Raw genomic sequence first — 5,307 nt, forward strand, 5'->3', positions numbered from 1 at the left:
TTTCAGCTGTCCGCTGTCGTGGTTGGTATATTGGGTACCCAGCACTGATGATGTCGCCTAGCCAGGGGACGAAACGTTTGCAACAAAAACTCCCAGCTCGGCGAACAGAACCACAACAACGAGCACCCGAGCTACAAATCTTCGCACAAACTTTGAATTATACACCCATGTCTAATCTCCAATGTCTCAGACATAGATAATACTGCGATACTGAGATATGTAGTATATCTTTATAACCATAAGCCTATTTTTTAAGATAAATAGTAGCTGAGAGGGTTAACTCACATCATGAGATAAGCTCTGCCCATCAAGATATAAGTAAGTGTTCCTGGGAGGAGCACAGCAGTTTTAGTTTCAGTTGATCTTGTGCAGAGTTCATGTAGCTCGTAGTATTGTGTTCATATTCAAAAATCTAGCCTGGTGTTACAGAAGAGACTATCACATGACTCAGATATGCTAGAACTAGCTAATAAGTACTATGTACTCAATTTATTCTGTTTACTAAGACTATCTTCTGCAAAACACTTTGTGCATGCAACCTTTCCCAACTGCTATTAGCAACTTAGACTAGTACGAGTAATAAAGGTTTGTGACATTAAATCTACCCAAGGTAAACCAAACAGTTCTGCAGGGCATGACTCCAACATATACCATGATAACAAGAGGGAATTCCAGACTAGGCCAAAGTAGTTGAAAGCATAACCACCGATAATAGTGAAATTCAAATTCAAGGAACAGAAAATGTCAGAACTGCAGTGCAGATACTTCAATGGTTTATATGGCTATGGGAGGGTACAGGTTTAACAAGGATGGGTCCATAAATATACTTAAAGCACTGTCGAAGAGTTTAAAATTGAGTTGTTATCAGAATGAATACCCCTGTTGTACATTCAGCACAGGGTGGTGTGTGATTTAGATTTGACATGATTGAGGACATGAGAACCAGAGTAATGGATAAACAAACATTTCTCAAAAAAGCAATAATGTCGAAATAATGTAGGAGAGGGACTGTTGGGAGACAAGACCTCAGCATGCATTGTCAAGAGCTTACAAAAGAATGTTTTAGAGTTTTGTAGGTGGATGTGCTGAGGCAGAACTGGGTCAAGACATTTCATAAGGGGTGAAGGAAATGTTTTTGGAGGCACAGGGTTGTGATCAAAAGCTCATCTGAAGGGAAACACAACACCAAGGATGCAAATGGTCTGACTCACCTTCATCCGAGGGAGAGGGATGCAAATGGGAATTAAAGCTCTGGCAAGGAACAAAGACATTCACTTCGTGTTTACTTGTATAAAATGTATAGCACGACAGAGAGGTGGAGTTTCAGAATGTATCGGGGAGGAAATCCCAGATCTCTGGGTCTCAGTAGCTGAAGGCATGGCCATAAATGGTGGAAAGATGTGAACACAAGATGCCAGAATTTGTAGGAAACAGGCAGCTTGGTAATGAGAGTTGGAGGAGTTCAGAGAGATACAGAGGTGTCAGAACTTGAAAGGATTTGAAAACAAGTATGATGCCTGACTGCTGTAGCACACTGGACATCAAGCTGCACTATTCCCAGGGTCATCTCAAAAGTTAAAGATTTTAATAAGTATGCCAAATTTCCCAACGGACCTGACTTTCAGGTCCAGGATGACAGAAAGCATGGACCAGGTTTCTGTACTTAAAAAGAATAATTATTCATGACAAGTAAATAGATTCTCATTACAGATAGACAATTCCAAACTGTTGGCATCTAGGAGGTACGTTTGAACGAGATTATCTTGGAAATTAACTGACTCACTTCCTACCACTTCAGCAACTAACTGCTGGATGAGTAGGTCCGTGGGTGATTTTCTCAACTTGCCAGCAATGGAAGTCTTTCAGGAGTCAATTAAAGTGTACTTCAGGGTCTTAGCTCACCACCTCCTGATCACCTGACTCTTTCTTGCACAAGAAAAGTGGCTCATTTCTTGGAAAGCAATGGCAATCTGAGGGGGGATGAGGACGACCTTTTGAGATCCTGCGCTTGTCTTTGATGACATTGATCTCTTGCTGTTCCCGTGACAGTGCCCTGCAAGAACAAGTTTAAAAGTACTTCTCTTCTTGCTGATGGACTCTCCCCAAAGTGTCTACCTCAAATGGTAGACTTTTGGGCTCAGAGAGTGCCAGTCTCTGATTGGCCCGCAGCTTCTAGTGACCTAGGTTACTAATGTTAAGGCCTGTGATAGGATGAGATCCTCATCCTCAGTCACCTGTCAGCTCTTAATGTGAGTAAATTGGGTGATTTACACTGCTGGGGGTGGTGATTTAGATTTTACAGATACATCTATCTCCACCCCCTGCCCCACTTAGACAAAAAGGGAAAATCATGAGTTTTCACCAAACACAAGCATCTCCACAGCCCCGTCCTACATTATTTGACAAATAAGGGAAAATCAGGCAGCTCCTCACCCAAACACAATGCAACACTATAACTGATTTTCTTCTCTCTTTCAGGATAAGCATTTTCCCACAATGTAAGGCAGCAATTCTCATCCAATATTGGACAAGCAAAGGACAACCTTTCATTATTTGTTGTGTTCAAAACCATAGAAACTTGTGGCTTTATTCTCTTAGTAAGTACCTTTGAAACTGTGTTCATCTTAAACAAACATTGCTTATCAGAGATCACTACAATCTTATGTTACAATATTACTGATACAGATCCAAATATTCCTGCATGGATAAGTTGCCCATCCTTATCCCCTATCTGGAAAATATCTGAGGTTCTGCTGTTCTGTTTGTTACCATGGTCTCATATTTGACGCTGAGTTTAGTTCCTGACCACATATCTGCATCCTCAACAAGAACATTAATCTCTACCTGGGAATTGATGTACAATTTATTCCCCTGTTCTTCACATCTGCTACTGAGGTAGTGAAGTGGCAATATCACTGGGTTAATAATTGAGAACTGCAGGCTAATTTTTTGGGGACACAGTTCAAATCTCATCATGGCACATTAAAAGGTGCATTTGATAAACAATTGGAATTAAAAACTTGTGTAACGGCAGCCATGTAACCATTAGCAATTGTTGTAAAATACCAAAGGGAATCTGCGATCTCAAACTGTCCACATCTGCCTACATGTGACCCCACATCAACAGCAATATGGTTGACCCTTAACTGCCCTGGAGCAATTCGGGATGGGCAATAAACACTGCCGTGGACAGTAATGCCCACACCCCATGGATTAATTTGTGCCGTAGAGTTGACTTTTCCAATTGACCCTTGACTCACTTCCTGCACTCTATCCTCCACAAATTTGAGAACATTCAAATTTCTGTTGTCTGGTGCTTAATTGCACTACGGTCCAATCAGCCAACATTCCTGTTTCTTGCTGATCGACATCGGTGAATCAAAGCAACAATTTTTAAATGATAATCCTTCTTTTCAAATTCCTCCAAGGACTCATCCATCCCTGTCTCAGCATTCTTCTCCAACCCCACAAGCCGCTGATACATCTCCAGTGATTTGATTCTGATTTCTTGAGCATTTCTGATTTTAATTGTTCCACTATTGGTAGCTGTGCCTTCAGCTGTTCTGATCCTAGACATGAAAATACTCTCTGTAAACATGGACGCCTTTGGTTCCTCCTTTCAGAGGCTCCTTAAAATATTTTCCATGTTTGGTCTGATGTCTGCTTACATGGCTCAGAATGTAATTTTGCTTTGTAAGGCTGTTGCGAAACACCTTGATTATATTAAAGGTGCTATATAAGTTGTTCTTATTGTTGAAGACATGTAGACAAATCAGAGTGCTTCACAAAAATTCTGGCAGCAAAATTAGATAATCCCAGTGATCAGCTGTGGAGATCACAATGCATGTTCAGATCTCAGTCATTCAAAATAAGGAGGCAATTTGTAAATTTCATGTTGCATTTACAAGTGTGGCAGCTGAACCCAATCTGTCTTTCTACCACAGCAACGTAGTAAAATTAAAACTCTCAAACCTCCCACCCTCTCCCCATAACAATTACTCCAATGGTTCCTAACCAGACTTTTGAACAACCAATCCCGGAATTTGCAAATAATCAATTTCCGGCCCTGGTTTTGTATCTTAAACAATTTACTAAATGCACAATAACTTTAGCAGAGAAAATTTAAACAAGGTATTCTGATTAATATCTATGCTTTTAACCTGAATTTGTTTTCAACCCCATTCACAGAAGAGACAGATAGACAAACCCATTAGGGGATAAATGGAAGAAAATAACAATAATCAAATGGTTTTCACAACTCATTGAAAGGAAGGGCCTGACACATTATTTCACAGGCCAAGATGTGAACTCCTTGGTCACTTCTCTGGAAACATTGATCAGGATACTTTTTCAGCTTATGAAGGTAAAAGGAGCATTACTTCTGCCTCAGCTTTCTACTCTCCGGGCTTCTGGAAGCTGGTGTTTGAGATAAGGCAGGGAGCTTTCAAATCTTCATGCTGTTTCACCAATAGCCAAATTCATTTCCACAGAATAGACAGTTCAAACCAGCAACTTAGCTATGCCCTCATAGACTGACCGTCTCTTCCTGAAGCCTCATCTGCCATTTGCTCAATCATAGAATCTTTTCCAGAGCTCCTGGAACCAATTCCCAGGTACTGACGTCATTAACAGACAACTTCCATTTGTTTAAGCATAATGCTTTTCTTGGGGTCACTATCAAGAATCACCCAAGAATTTGCCTCCAGGTCTGGCCTCATAAACAACAGATTTTTTAGTCTGTTATTTTCCATGTGGTCGAAAAGTGTGCCACTGGATTTGGAAACTAGTGAATTCAACGTTGATGCTGTGTGATTGAAGGGTCCCAAGACAGAAGTCGTTGGATGGCTTGGAGTTGGTGGTGGAGGCGACCCAGGACTTGCATGTCCTTGGTGGAGTGGGAGGGGTTGTTGAAGTGGTCAGCCACAGGGCAGTGGGTTGTTGGATGTGAAATGCTCCACGAGTTGGCGTCCTGTCTCCCCAGTGTAGAGGAGACCACATCGAGAGCAATGGAGGCAGTAAATGAGGTGGGTGGATGTGTAGGAAAACATCTGCCGGATGTGAAAAGATCCTTTGGGGCGTTGGATGGAGGTGAGGGGGAGTGTGGGTGCAGGTTTTATACCTCATGTGGCGGCAAGGGAAGGTGCCAGGTGCGGAGGATGGGTTGGTGGGGACGTGGACTGCAACTTGTCTTCCTACGTGATCAACAATACGTCCAGCGCAATTCCTCCACTACCTACACCACTGGCCTTGAACCCCATTCCTCCAACTGCAACAAGTGTAGAACCCCCTTCCCACCCCCGTCTTCAC

General features: G+C 42.0%; 1 protein-coding gene and 1 long non-coding RNA gene across 3 annotated transcripts in view; one reads left to right on the forward strand and one right to left on the reverse strand.

Moving 5' to 3' along the window:
• Positions 1–3,596, forward strand: part of LOC122557095 — a 32,566-nt gene extending 28,970 nt beyond the window's left edge. For both annotated transcript variants that reach the window (XR_006313741.1, XR_006313742.1), the window contains exon 6: positions 2,479–3,596. This is a non-coding gene — a long non-coding RNA (uncharacterized LOC122557095). The remainder of the gene's footprint in view (positions 1–2,478) is intronic.
• Positions 1–5,307, reverse strand: part of LOC122557539 (sodium- and chloride-dependent neutral and basic amino acid transporter B(0+)-like) — a 321,849-nt gene that overhangs the window by 120,808 nt on the left and 195,734 nt on the right. The gene's annotated exons all lie outside the window — the stretch shown is intronic.

Source organism: Chiloscyllium plagiosum, chromosome 15, assembly GCF_004010195.1.
Source record: "Chiloscyllium plagiosum isolate BGI_BamShark_2017 chromosome 15, ASM401019v2, whole genome shotgun sequence".
NCBI lineage: Eukaryota > Metazoa > Chordata > Chondrichthyes > Orectolobiformes > Hemiscylliidae > Chiloscyllium > Chiloscyllium plagiosum.